This window comes from Trachypithecus francoisi, unplaced genomic scaffold (genome assembly GCF_009764315.1).
Source record: "Trachypithecus francoisi isolate TF-2019V2 unplaced genomic scaffold, Tfra_2.0 Contig01474, whole genome shotgun sequence".
In the NCBI taxonomy this organism is placed as follows: Eukaryota; Metazoa; Chordata; class Mammalia; order Primates; family Cercopithecidae; genus Trachypithecus; species Trachypithecus francoisi.
The window spans coordinates 15095656-15111331 of record NW_022681435.1 but is presented as its reverse complement, the minus strand read 5'-3'; the positions used below and the strand labels follow the sequence as shown (position 1 = coordinate 15111331).

Here is a 15676-nt window from a genome sequence, read left to right as displayed (position 1 = left end):
CTGCTCTTGGGAACACATTAATCTCCACTCTCAACTGATGAACATTCTTAGTGGAGAAGACATAAAACCATTTTGTGAGCAATTTTGATTGGATATATTTCACTTATTCATTCACTCATTTATCTAGGGAATAGATAGATGCTATATGGATCTATGTATCTATCTATCTATCTATCTATCTATCTATCTATCTATCTATCCATCCATCCACGCAACATTCGCAGTTGCCAAAAGGTAATGCAAAGGTAATTTCATTTTGACCGGGCGCAGTGGCTCACGCCTGTGATCCCAGCACTTTGGGAGGCCGAGGCGGGCGGATCACGAGGTCAGGAGATGGAGACCATCCTGGCTAACATGGTGAAACTTCGTCTCTACTAAAAATACAAAAAATTAGCCTGGCGTGGTGGCGGGCACCTGTAGTCCCAGCTACTCGGGAGGCTGAGGCAGGAGAATGGTGTGAACCCGGGAGCTGGAGCTTGCAGTGAGCTGAGATCGCGCCCAGCCTGGGCGACAGAGCAAGACTCCGTCTCAAAAAAAAAAAAAAACGAAGAAAGAAAAGTAATTTAATTTTATATTGAAATACATATATATGCTGTATAATTTTGTATTTTAAAATTTTACATTAAAATATTTTCAATGTAAAATTATATAAAATTGAAACAATACCACAAACAAATAAAATCATATTGGGACACAGCCGTGCTTCACACTTTGCCTATGACTGCCTTCATACACAAAGGCTAAGTTAAACTGTTGGGAGAGAGACCATATAGGTAGTAAAGCCCTAAATAGTTGTTTTGTGGTCCTTTACACTAAAGTTTTGTTTACCTCTGCCCTCTTCCCATGGTTCTCAACCAAGGCTGCATGGTATATCAACATGAGGAGATTTTTATAACCATCAATGACCAGAAGCCTACTTTAGAAAGTCTGATTTAAGATAATTTTAATATCTCCTTTGGTTTTTATTATTTTAGTGTTTTTATGTTTTAAAGAGGCAATATCAAATGTATTTATTTTCTGCAGTTTTATTACATCTAAGTGCTCATTATGATGAGGTGCAATTATATTTATCTGCTATTTTTTTTTTGTGGACATTGTAAGTAGAAGTGAATACTAGCTTTTTTTGCTGGAAATTATAGTCCTGAGCTATGCATTCTAATCTGACTTCACGATTTATCCTCTGGATAAGCTTAGTCAGGTAACTTCATCTACCCCAATGTGGACAATTTATCTAATCTGATGAGGTTTGTGAGAAGTGAAATTAATCAAAGTAATTAGAAAGCACTTTGTCTAGCAATGTAATACTTAAAGGAGAAACACTGTGGTAATATAAATTTTTTTTAAAAATGTATATTTCTCTCATAGATTTGGGCAAATGGACATCAATTTAATTTATTGCATAAATCTATACAGCAGAGTAACTCTTTACAGTAGAAAATCTATTAGAATCTCATCCTGGTTCCACCACTTACTCACTGTCTAATTCTGGACAAGACATTTATTGTCTTATTAAGTTTTCTCACTAGTAAAATTAGTATGGTACCATACATATAATACCATAAATACAATACCACAAATACCATATTTATGGTATTGTGTGGACAGAAGAGGGCCAACTACTCAAAATTCCTTGCAAACTATTTAGGATGATTAAAGTATGTGGCATTTTAAAAATATCTCAAAAGGATAAACATTCTAAATTACTTGTTTTTACATTGTTAATTATAATGGCTTGATTGCAGCATACTTTATAATTATCATACTGTTATAAAATCTGTTGCTATGACATGTTAAATTCTAAAAACCCATCAACTTAGTCAACATTTAGAAAAATGTTACATTTCAATAATATCCTTTATAATATCATAATAAATTATGATATAAAAGCCTAAAAACTTCTTTTTCATATATATATAATTGCACCATTATTGTAGAAAATGTTCTGTTCCCAAATCTAAGAGATGCTCTGGCTTCTAAAATGTAGGAAACCAAAATTACATTCTTGGCACATTTACCTATTATGTATAATAAACTAAGAGTCAAATTTTAGATGATGTAGTTTGACATTTGGGATGCTTGTTTGGGAATATGAGGTGAAAATATTATATCACAATTTAATTTAGTACATTACATTACTTTCATTGTTAAGATTAATACTTAAAGTTTCTATTGTTGCCTCACTTGTCAGAATAAAAATAATAAAGTTGCCACAAAAAGGCAGCAACTTAGTGATGAAAAATTAATATAAGGAGAGCAAATGTATTTTTGGGCAAGGACAGATATGCTGTGTCAAGTCTTTGTAAACTTGTAGGATTCTTTTAAATGTTAAAATTAAATCAATTGATTTAACATTAAATAACAGATAACAAGTAGAACCAAGGTTTTAAATAAGTAATACATGGTCTGAATGAACAAATTTTAACTCTTAAGATTTTTTTTAAAGTAATGATTTTAGCAGTAGCAACAACAAAGCTTAAATAATGCCTTCTGATGTTTTACTATTTACAGATTTATCAAAACATACAAATTATTTGATAAATATATGTGTATAACATATATTAAAAAGTAAAAATCTTATAAAAATTATTAGCCGTTTTAGTTTTTATTTTGTAAAACTGTTTCTTATCACATCATTCTTTTCCAAGAATCATATGAAAATCCACTAATTTAAAAAGCATTTAATTGCATGTACCTTAAAATGATAAATTAAAAATCAAGTAATATTTTTTTTTTTTTTTTTTTTTTTTTTTTTTTTTGAGACGGAGTCTCGCTCTGTCGCCCAGGCTGGAGTGCTGTGGCCAGATCTCGGCTCACTGCAAGCTCCGCCTCCCGGGTTCACGCCATTCTCCTGCCTCAGCCTCCCGAGCAGCTGGGACTACAGGCGCCCACCACCTCGCCCGGCTAGTTTTTTGTATTTTTTTTTTTTTTTTATTATACTTTAAGTTCTAGGGTACATGTGCATGACGTTTATATCATGTATAACTCCCCCATGCAATCCCTCCCTCCTCCCCCCTCCCCATGATAGGCCCCAGTGTGTGATGTTCCCCTTCCCGAGTCCAAGTGATCTCATTGTTCAGTTCCCACCTATGAGTGAGAACATGCGGTGTTTGGTTTTCTCTTCTTGTGATAGTTTGCTAAGAATGATGGTTTCCAGCTGCATCCATGTCCCTACAAAGGATGCAAACTCATCCTTTTTTATGGCTGCATAGTATTCCATGGTGTATATGTGCCACATTTTCTTAATCCAGTCTGTCACAGATGGACATTTGGGTTGATTCCAAGTCTTTGCTATTGTGAATAGTGCCGCAATAAACATACGTGTGCATGTGTCTTTGTAGTAGAGTAATTTATAATCCTTTGGGTATATACCCAGTAGTGGGATGGCTGGGTCATATGGTACATCTAGTTCTAGATCCTTGAGGAAACGCCATACTGTTTTCCATAATGGTTGAACTAGTTTACAATCCCACCAACAGTGTAAAAGTGTTCCGAGACGGGGTTTCACCGTGTTAGCCAGGATGGTCTCGATCTCCTGACCTCGTGATCCACCCGACTCGGCTTTAAGCTCTCAGAGTTTATCATAAAAAATTACAATAATTTTATCAAATGGAAATAGAATTCCATTGCTTTGCTTCTGATGATGAAGAGAAACTCCTAAAATATTTTAATTCTAACTCAACTGTGAATTTTAACCATTAGTGTGTTCTAGCGTTAAATGAATTTCAGATGACGCAGAAATTACTGAAACATGTTTTCTGAAAATTTTAACGTAAAAGTACATTCTTTGCAGAGTAAGTGCTAAAATATTTGTTCACTTAATGACATCAATTTCTTATTAAACACTGAGAAAAAGTACATAAATATCCAACACTATATTTACTGAATGAATATTTATTGAGCATATTTATGTATCAAGAAACAAAGAGGAACTGAATATATGACATTAAAAATACAAATAGAATATGAGTAAAATTGGGCATCTTTTTACAAAGGAAAAAATTGAGTATCACAGAACGGCTTGCAATAAATCAGGTAAAAGGAGAAGGTTGTTCGAGGAAATGATATTTAAGCTACAACTTGAAGTTTAACAAGGCAGAAAAGCACAGCCAAGCCCAGAGTATACCAAGCACAGGAAACAGGAAATATGTTTGAACACTGCAAGACCAAGAGGAGTCTGTCCAGTTATGGAAAGCTAGGATTTGGGGAGGACATGGTATAAAAGGAAATTGGGCAAACATGGACTGGTTCTGAAAAATAAGTATGAATATCACAATCACTTGAGTTGCTTGTAAAAACTGTAGTATTGTGATTATTCCTAAGGATAAAATGTTGGATCATTTTGTAAACATAGCTATTTACTCATTCTTCAACTGTCACCGCTTGATATTGCTGAAAATATACCTAAAATTGTAATCATTAACAACAACTGGAATACAAGCTTTATGAAACCAGGACTACGTCATTTTTCTCATAAACCCAGCACCAGACACACACTGTATGTGTGCTCCATAAAAAACTGTTAAGTGAGAGAGAAAGCAGATAATGATAGTCTCCAGGAAAAATCCTTTCTGTATTTCAATGACAACAATTAGACACAAAGCAAAATTAAGACAGCACTCTAGGAAAATCCAGTTACTTGACTTACCATGACCTAACATGAAAAGGATTTCTCAGTACATTGACTCTGAGCTCTTACTGCTATTGTCAGAGCTGCTTTACATTTTATAGTAGTGAACACAGTGAGGCAGAAATGATTTTTAATAAAATAACCAACAGATCAGTCCCAATTCTCCTTTTAGACTGATTGCCTCAACTTTTGTTCTTTAAAACATAAGAAAACTTTTTCCTACAACCTAATGTTGTGAGGGAGAAATGAAATCATTTAGGGAAAATATTTATTAACTTCCAAATTCAAGTCAAAAATGTCTAAAGTCATAAGTTTATTCTCTAAAGAAGAAAACATCAACAGCCACTTCAAATACAAAATAGTGTATTAACTTTTTCCTTAAGTTTTATCAAGATGACAATCACTTTTTAAATGGCCCTAATCAGCTGAGAAAACTCCCAAAAGAATGCACTATATGCCACCTGGCAGGCCAGCAAAGAATCACCTAACACCAATGTGGATGTTCCAGTAATCGATTTGCAAATATTCCGAATTTTGATTTCAGACAAGTTAGCCATAAAACCTCATTATATATACTGTGATTTTGGAGGAAAGAAGGAAATGACAGAAAGCATTTCTGTTTCCTAGCAGTAAGAAATTATCACCCCTTATTGAGGCCCTAAGGTATCCCGGGTAAACAGTCATATAGATTATTTCCTATTCTTACAATGATTCCACAAATCATTTGGCTGTGCTATGCATGAGGGAGTTGGGGTTCCAAGAGAAGACATTTTCCAGTTGGGCAAGGAGTCCAAGCCATGGTTCACCTAAAGATCCTCTCTAGTTCTATTTCTGAGCTCAGACACCAGTAAACAGGAACACATATCCACTTGCAATAGCAACTACCAGATTCTGAATCCTATATTGCATTATAGCAAAGGTTTCATTTATAATTTTGTTTTGGTTTTATATCTTTTAGGTTTTTTTTTCCCTCTTTGCTCTGTCTCTGTCTAAGGCAAATTAATTCACAAGAGAGGCAATTTCTGTAGAATCACATTTAAAAGTCTGGCAACTCCATTTTAAATGAGTCCATATTATCAATATCACCCCTTGTATCCTTTACCAGTCTTCCTCTGTCTTAGAATCACAAATAAGAATTGGAGGAACCCCTTCCTAAATGAAAGTCTACTTCCAATCTATCCATAGTTAAACATAGCCTAGGGATAGCTCAGTCTCTTTTTGACCAAGAGTCAACAGTACAATAAATGATTTTAGTGATATGTAATGTCATACATATTTTAGTTGCTTTCTTTTTATTTAAAATACTTGGAGAATTTCTAAAAGTAAAAATTGCCTCACTAGTTTGAAACAAAATGTGTGCCAAAGTTAAATATAAAAGAAGAGAGTGGCCAAAATGCTATTTCAGATTAAACATGAATCAAAAGCAATGTAAGCATTTTTTAATGCATCTATTTCTAAATAAGTCAGTACATAGTAGAATGACAAGTGAAAATACATTTGTAAATACTTTGATTATGTTCTGGTAGAGAAAACTTACAAACCTCACAAGTAAAATCTCTTAAGGGGATGCTTTGGGCCCTGGATTTCACAACAACCGTGCACTGCCTCAAAAGTTCTTAATGATCTTATAGAATTAATACTTTCCCCATCTCAATTAGAAGTAATAATCATCTATACAGAACTTAGGAGCTATGAAAACTAAACATAAAAATAAACATGTTACTGTTATCCCTGCAAAATGAGAAATGTTTCATGAAAGCATTCAAGCCCAACTAGAGAAAAGCCTTGATTTAAAACCAAAACAGGAAAAAGATGCCCTTCTTTCACTCCCATGCCAAACACTGACATGCTACCACGGATTTCTTATAAAATCAAGGAAGTGTGAAACTTTACAGGATGAGTACTTACCAAATTTGAGAAGTGAAACACAATAAAGCTGGTAAAATGTAGATCTTATTCCAGGGATAATAGGAACAAGGGGTTTATATAAAGCATCTATAATGGGACTTAATTTTACCAGGCACAAACTACACTCTCAAGCGTGCTCTATTATTAGGAAGAAATATGCAAACACACAATACTTAACAAGATCTGCATTAGAAAAATGAATGTATTATAAGGGAATTGTAATTAAACATGGGAGGTAAGCGCTCTATTTGCAAAATCTCTCCTAGAAGTAATTTTAAAAGTAGACAAATTATCTCGGCACCAAAGTTCCCAAACAGGTATTCTCAAGGATTTCAATCGATCTCAGTATCCGAGAAACATGAAACCTGCTGACACTGCCTAAAACAAGCTTTTCTGCTCAACCGAGAATATGCTTTGTGTTAATCCATATATTTGTTTTCTCTAAAGAATTAACAAGCATTATTTGTAGACCCTCTGATGGTTCAGAAAAAAAAAGCAAGTTAGTTTCAATTATTAGCATTGAGTTGTAAAGAAGAAAAAAGTTTATATATAATTTAAAGGAGGAAAATAGTGGGATAAGAGATGATAAAATGAATCAGAACTGGAGAATGATGCACAAAGAAAGAATAAAATTGTGACAGAGTATTAATGAGCACCGCTTTTAAATCATCATCTTTTATTCCATATCTGTGCTAAGAATGATTTAGCATAACCATTTTGTGTTTTATATATGTTGCTGTTCTAATATCTGGGTTTTTAGGGGGAAGTTGAATTTGCCAAAACTGATACATTGATGAACTCTTTGAAAAAAAAAAAATGAAGACTAACAATTAGCTTTTTTGTAATTAAACCAGAACTACATATGCATTGACATTAAAATTTGATCAACTAGACAAAAGGATTACTCTTATAACTGGGTAAGCTAATTCTTTTTTTATTCATCTTTAAAGTCAGCAGTTTTTATTGGCTTCTCTATTCATCACTGAGTTATAATGACAACTGTGGTGATAGATCAACTGCCCATAAGTATGTAACTTTGATTCTGGGCTGATATTATTTATTCAGTTTATCTATCACTGGACAAATACTAGTGTTTATTATATATAGATACAGATATCTAGATATACATATTTTTGCTGGTGTATACACACAAAATTGGTCTTATATCCAGCAATATCTCTAAACTCTCAGAAAATATATCTTGTAGATTATTTTGTGTTTTGTAAATAGATAATTATATCATTTTTGATCATTGTAATTTTGTATCTTTCCAACACTTACAATTGTATTTATTTGTCTTCTTTTGTGGAAGTGGCTGGGACCTGAAGTAAAATATTAAACTGATAGCATGCTTCCAATCATTATTAAGTAAAACATTTGCTCTAAAATGTTGCTACTTGATATCAGATTTTAACAGTCCACTTTGATTGCTACTGTGTTAAAATGTTTTTCCCTATAAGCATAAATTTAGTTTTGGCAAATGCTTTTTAAATAACATTTGAGATAACCATGCCATTGATTTTTGCTTTTAGTCTGTTTAATGTGATGATTTGCATAATAGATGTTCTAATGCTATAATATGTCTTCCACTACTGTGACAAAGCAATTTTTAATTACTAAATTTAAATTAATATTACTTGCACTTGATGAATGTGTTTGCTACTAAATTTATCTGTGAAATTAACTGTAATTTTCCTTTCTTCTATTATCTTTCTTTGGATGCAGTAGTAAAATTAAATTAACACATCGGAAAAAGTTGGAAAGTTTTTCTGCTTTTCTCTTCTCTGGAAGATGTCCTTAAAAATTGGAATCATGTATCCTAAATAGTACAGCTTGTGCATAAACTTTTCTGATACTGGAGTTTCACTGCAAGAAGAGTTTTCGTTTATTATATTTTAATTTAATTACTTGCTGTTATAATCCATTCAGCCTTTCTATTTCTAAAGTGTCATGTTGGGTAAGCTATATTTTTCTGGTCAATAATTTGTTTCATGTAAGGTTTCATTTTTATTAGCAGTGTCTCTTCATGGTGTTTCCTTATATTTGTAAACCCCTGCCTTATCAAAAACTATGTCTACTTTTTATTACTAGTAACTTCTAATTATAGCTTCTTGATTAATTGGTTATTTTTTCCAAAGAATTAACTTCTGGCTTTGCTATCTCTATTAAAGTTTTAAAAAATTATTTGATCAATTCCTAGTATTGTCATTCTTCTCTTCTTTCTACACTTTTCTTCTGCCACTTTTTTAACTTTTAAAGTAGAATATTAGCTTATTTGCTTTTTTGTCTTTGTTATTTTTGTTATTCTGGATAATCCAAGAAGCAATTCTACAACTCATTGTAGAAATGTAAGAAGTTTATTAGGGAGAATGCCTATGAGAAAAAATGGAGAGGAAGACAAGAGAGGTGGGGAGCAGTCAAACTGTGATGCAAGACTGGCTTTGAGTGAGGGAGAAGCAGTAAAGAAGGGAGGCGGCTTTGGAGCCTCTGAGACGTCAGTGCAGTCTAAGCAAAGTTATGCAAGACCCTCAAGGGGTGTTTGAGTCAACATCAGTAGCCAGAGGAACATCACACCTCCCAGGAACACAGAGGTCAGTGTTAGGCTGGGAGCAGCCTGTGGAAAGCAAGATCTCATTTCCTGGTTTCAGAACGTAGCAGCTGGGTTCTGACTTAACTATACTCCCTGTAATTGAGATAGGAGAGGCATTGTCTAATGCCAGACACAGCTATTTCCTTATATACATATTGATGTTATACCTATTTTTAAGCTTTGCAGTATCCCTCAAGATTTCAATGTTTTTATCTTTCAGTCTTAAATTACATTAAATGTATTTATTTGCTAGACTTATTTAGATGTCTGTTTTGTAATATCCAAGTAAATTAGTTTCTTAAAGTAATTTTTTGTAATCAATACAAAAATAGATGACTATGGCTATAAAATAGTATCCTTTGAAAATTGCATAGTTTAAAACATGAACACATACTAAATCTCAATCTCTCAACCCAACCTCCAAAGATCAAAACTGAGAAAAAAGTAAAATCGCTGGTAGTTGCAAACCTGTCAACATAATAAAGAGGCTTAGACTTATAGAATCTTGACTGATATGTAAGAGGTGCAATAAATGTCTGAGGGCGGCAGAGCTTTCTCTGGAGACGACAGGGGAGCAGAGTCAGATAGGGATGGTGCAGAAGAGAAAACATACACTATGCTGGATGTCCTGGAAAGGTAGCCACATCACCTTAAGCAGGGAAATAACTGAGAACAGGTCTCAGACTTGGGGAGCCAGAACACAAGCTACTATCAGAAATGTAATAAAGGAGATTAGAAAGCCCAGGGGTAATTGTTTTCAGGTTTTTCAAGGTCATGGGTAGCACTCTAGATTGCAAGAGGTATCTTGGAAAGCAGGGGTGTCATTTAGAAACTTCCTGGAAAGGGACAGTAGGAAAGCAAGAAGTTGCTATTAAGGGAATTATCAAAGAATCATAAGATAAATTTCTTTTCATCCCCCTACCCAAAAGCCTGAATTTTAAAAAAGTGTCCCTTCACTGTATCGACAAAAGAGGGCACACTACAACTAAGATATTAAGTACACAACTCATAATATTTATTATTCCACTTTCCCCCATAGAACCCACCTGTTACCACTTTTTCTTGCTATCCGAGGAAAATCCTACCCAACTGTTATGGACTGAATTGTGTTCCCCCCAATATCTGTGTTTAGAAGTCTTATCCTCAGTGTGATTGCATTTGGAATTAGGTCCTATAAATATGATAAATACATAATAAAGGTTAAGAGGATTCATTAGGGTGGGGCCTTAATCCAATGGAACTGATGTCCTTATAAGAAAAGGAAGATGCACCAGAGATCCCTCTCTCCAAGTGAGCACAGAGGAAAGACCATGTAAGGACACAGTGTTCAGACCATACTAGACAATATTCATTATAACACCCTAAGAAAATTAATTCATGATTCCATAATGTTAAAGAGAGAAAAAGAGTCAAAGAAAAAAAGAAAATAAGAAAAACTACTGGGAGGAGCAGGAAAATGGTAGCTCAAAACTGTACATTGATAGAATAACTTTTGCAACTACCAATTATAATAAATTTACATAAAGATCATCAGTGGGTTTCAGAATCACTAGATAAAGGTTTCTGGAGAAAACGATACTTTCAGGAATCAAAGTGTTCTACCACACACGACTTCCAATTTCAGAGTGAGTATGATATTGGAGAAAGCTGGCAGTTCACACCTTAACTAAGGGATTCTATTTAGCATGGGTAATAGCTGAACAACATGGCATTGTTTCTCTTAATACGAAGCATTAGGAAATCCATGGAGATGTTATATATTATCCTTACTAAAAATCCGTTAACCTGAGTCTAGTCTGTCAATCAGTGGTTCTCAACCATGATGATTTTGTCCTGAGGAGACATTGAGCAAAGTCTGAAGATGATTTTAGTTGTCACATCTGAAGAAGTACTACTGGCATCTGGTGGGTAAAAACCAGGAGTACTGCTAAACCTCCTACAATGTACAGGGCAGCAACCCACAATATGTAAATAGTGCCAAGGGGGAGAAATCCTGCTCTAGACTTAATTCTTGTTTGTAGGAAATACAGAACATAGAAGAATAAAGGATACCATTAACAATCAATTAGACCAATACAGAATATAGCATATTATATCACTGAACCTATCTCATTGTTTAAAACACCACTTTCGGGGGAAATAATGAGAGAATCTATTCTAAACTAAAAGCAATTAGGAAGATATAACAGCAGACGCATTAACAAAACTAGACTGGAGGCTGCTTTACAATAATGCCTATAAAAGACATTCTAGGAAAATGAGAATTTATGAATTAGCTATTGATAATATCAATAATTCATTAATTTATTCAGTTTGATCATTATGATTATGTAGGTAAATGCCATTATTCTAGGGAGATGCACGTTAACACGTTTGAGACAGGCATCATGATGACTGCCCCATGTGTTGAAATAGTATACCTACAACAGACAATAACCTTAAAAGATAAAAGAGAGTGCTGATTTTAACATTTATTAAAGTTAGAAATATACTTTTTTAAAGAACATAGATAAAGAAAAACATATTGCAATAGTAGCCTATGTAGGAAATGGTATGGAAAAATATGCAGAAAATGTAAAATGAATGAGCACAAAGAGACGGGCTTTGTAGAAACCAGTGGTGATCGTGTGCCATAAACTAAAGCAGATTGCCTAAGAAAGTTGTCTGTGTCTGAGTGCTAAATAAGTAAAAAGTAAATCTATTTATTAAACATAAATATGAATGTATGCCTTGGGTGTCAAGATATCACCATCACTCCCAGGGTCCTGCTTGCAGTATTTTATTTATACTCTGGCACAGATGGACAAGTTCTAGATAAAACATGTTTTCCCACTGTACACTATAAATATGTATTGATTTTGATGTTTCAAGCTTTTATTTACTTGGTAAGGTTAAAACTTCAGGATGCGGGAAAAAAAAATATTGTGTTAGTTGTGACATCAGCATTAAAGGTACATTTGAGTGAAGATTTACATCCGTAGCCTACGTTTTCTCTTCTAGGAGTGGGAAAACATTTTGCAAGTGCGAGTTAGTTGAAAGGATCGATGACTCAAATATGTCAGTGAGCCAAAGTCCAACACGAACATTTGTCCAAATTCAAAAACAAATGTCAATGCCTATGGATCGATTACATAAGACTCTTCAGCTCACCTGACCTTTTTACAGAAAGGTTCTTAACATTTATGGTAGAGGATAGTATTTCCCAAACGATTAGATAAAGGTCAGAGTTATACACTTGAGTGTCATTTGAAATTTAGTTTTCAATAATTATGTATGATCAGAATTCAAAATCATTTGTAGTGAAAATTTTAAGTGGCTCTTGTCTAGAACCTGGCATATATCCTTTGAGCTTCCTATTATGCTTGCTTTTACCTCAATGCTCCACCTCACTGCTGTGCTCCGCATTCTCTCACCTCCACAAAGTAAAATCGATGGGAGAAGGAAGAATCTCCTTCCTTCTCTTGCCAGCAGTCCTAGTGTCAAATAAAGGAGTAGGTTAAAATGACAACTGCTCCTACTCAACCTAGATTAATGGATAGAGCATACATGAGGAAAAGCCTTTGTGGGGGCCAAGATGTTTAACTATAAAAAGAGGAAATATAGAATGAGTATTGAAAAATTTAAGGACCTAGAAGCTAAAAAAGCAGTGGTCAGGATTGTGGGATCGCCTTATAAGTCATCGGTACTGAAATAAGTAAAGAAAGGCTTGAACTCTAAATGTCAAGAAAATGACTAGCTTCTGAGAGCAGATTATTAAAGGAGTATAGAACCACTTTGCTGGGGTCCATTGAAATGAGTGAATGTCATACTAGATACATGGAGTAAACACCAGCATTATTAAGCAAGGCAGTAGAAAGTATATGGTAAAGGATTCCTTTGACCAATTAAAATGGTTACTATGTAGTCAGTGACAAGATTTAATGAAATCTTTTCTAGAACAAAAATTTCAATGGACTCAGAAAAAAAAGTGTATTCACTCTATTTGAAAAACAAACATTGAACATATAAAATGATTCATTATCTTCACAATATATCAAGAATATTTTTAAGCTTGTAAAATAATTTAGGTTTCTACTTAAGGAAGTTCAATTGAAGATTTCTTCCATGTTAAAATTGAGTTCAGCAATAGGTTCAAGATCACTTTTTTGTTGCTGTTAATATCCAAATACTTCATCTTCCAAATAAATAGGTGGCATTTACTGAAAATTTAATGGTTGTATGTAATTTATAAATCATCACCCTTATTTTAATGTGAAGGCCTATTATCTCCATACCATGGCTGAACATAATATATGGTATTATTTGTCCTATTATATATCTTTTCATTCATTACAACGTCTATTATTTTTGAGAATGTCTAGTGAGATAAGCACAGTCCTAAGCTGTTTGCCTTTGTTAATTCACTTACTCTTCTTTTATTTATATTTTATATATTCTCCCAAAGTTCTGGGATTACAGGAGTGAGCCACTGCCCCTGGCCAGGTATTCCATCTTAACATTGTAAAAAAATATATATATATTTACAGGTGACCAGTGTGGTACACTATAATTGCATTTATTTTGCTATTATAATTTTACGTTTCCTGAAGTTATGAAGTGCCTCATAGTTTCTTGCTTAGTTTTCAATGTAGTTACTAATCTGGAACATTTCAATAGAAGTACACATTTCCTAGAGACACTGACATACCCAGAACATAATATGAGTGTCACTTCTGTTTTATTTTGAGACATCTTTTACCTGGCACCAACTTTCATCATAATCCTGGAAATACTCTTGAAGTCTTTTCTATTTAGTTCTACTTCATAATTCATGTTTCCTATGTCATTTTGTGAACTGCAAAGAGGTTACAACAGTTGATAATTTTTGGAGATTTGATAGGTCTTCTAATGAATTATTCTAATCTATATTATTATTGTAAATTGAGTATGTGTAGAATTCTAAGAGGTAAATCACTTTCTTCAGAATTTTAAACATTTACCTACATTGTTTTATAATTTCTGGAGTTGCTTGTTGAGAATTCTGATAATTTTTCTGATTTCTGATTATCTATATGTGCTCATTTATTTATCACTGCTTCCTTTCAGGCAATTTATTGTATTCCAGTGTTATGAACTTTAATGAAATGAACTTTGCTCTGTCTTTTTGGGATTATTATGCTACTTACTTGGATGGATATATTCATCTAAACCATCATGACCTTCATTTGGAAGAATTTTGTTTTTCTAATTCTTTTGCTTTTAAACTTCTTTTTTAAGGATCTCTTAATTTGGGGGACTAATTGCTAAATTAATGTTTAAGAAACTTCCTTTTTTATTACATCCTTGTCTTTGTGGTTTACTTTCTGGGTGACTCATTCAACTTTCAACTCCAAATTATATATTTAATTTTCATTTGTGCTATCATGTATCCATGTCCTAAGAGCAGTATTTTTGTTTTCTCCATGTTACATTTTATGTAACATTCTGTTATTTTGAGGGTATTTTGAGGGTAATCAGTGTTTTTGCTCTTTGGATATTAGATGTAGGGCTTTTAATCTACTTCTGCTACCAGAATTATTTTTTAAAAATAAATTGCATTGTATATATTGTATGCTACATAATGTTATAATGTATATAGAAAGTGGCAAGGCTACTGTAGTTAAGCAAATTAGCATATCCATCACCTCACATAGTTACTTCCTTTTGTTCATTTATTTTGTGGCAAGAACAGTTAAAATGTATAGCTACATTCCAAACACTCTGGGATTAAAAAGAAAGTAGGAAACAGTATCTATATTTAATTTTCCAGATGTAAAAAGTTAATCCTCCTCTTTGGCTCCTCTTGAAAATGTGGCGATCCTTTTATTATGTTTGTAAAGGTAAGTAATTCTATATACGAGGTAGTGAGAAAAAACATTTAAATGAAATATGAGCCTGTAATAGTTACATTCTTGGTTTATTTAGGAGCTAAAATGAATAAATTGGTTACATGTTTATAATAACTTAATCCAATTTCTATCAAACATGATCATATATCACTCTGGATTCTAGAAATAAATCAATGGATAGTGTAGGAAATAATCAATCCTTTTAAAGGTGGAGACTGATGTGAAGGGGAAAACATGGGGATATTTTATTAAAACTATCAGTTGTCACTGGCTTTGCTCGTTTCTTTGTCAGGTTTTGGGCTTGAAGTGAATGAGAAGTATCAAGACTTCCTTAGGAGAAGGAACATGTTGCTAAAGTCATTGCAAGAAAAGAGATTGGATTCTCTGACATCTCTCTTTTTTTTTTTTTTTTTTTTTTTTGAGACGGAGTCTCGCTCTGTCGCCCAGGCTGGAGTGCAGTGGCCGGATCTCAGCTCACTGCAAGATCCGCCTCCCGGGTTTACGCCATTCTCCTGCCTCAGCCTCCCGAGTAGCTGGGACTACGGGCGCCCGCCACGTCGCCCGGCTAGTTTTTTGTATTTTTTAGTAGAGACGGGGTTTCACCGGGTTAGCCAGGATGGTCTCGATCTCCTGACCTCGTGATCCGCCCGTCTCGGCCTCCCAAAGTGCTGGGATTACAGGCTT

General features: G+C 33.9%; 1 protein-coding gene across 3 annotated transcripts in view; it reads right to left on the bottom strand.

Annotated features, from left to right (window-relative positions):
* Positions 1-15676, bottom strand: part of CCDC102B (coiled-coil domain containing 102B) — a 353588-nt gene that overhangs the window by 170707 nt on the left and 167205 nt on the right. The window lies entirely within an intron of this gene.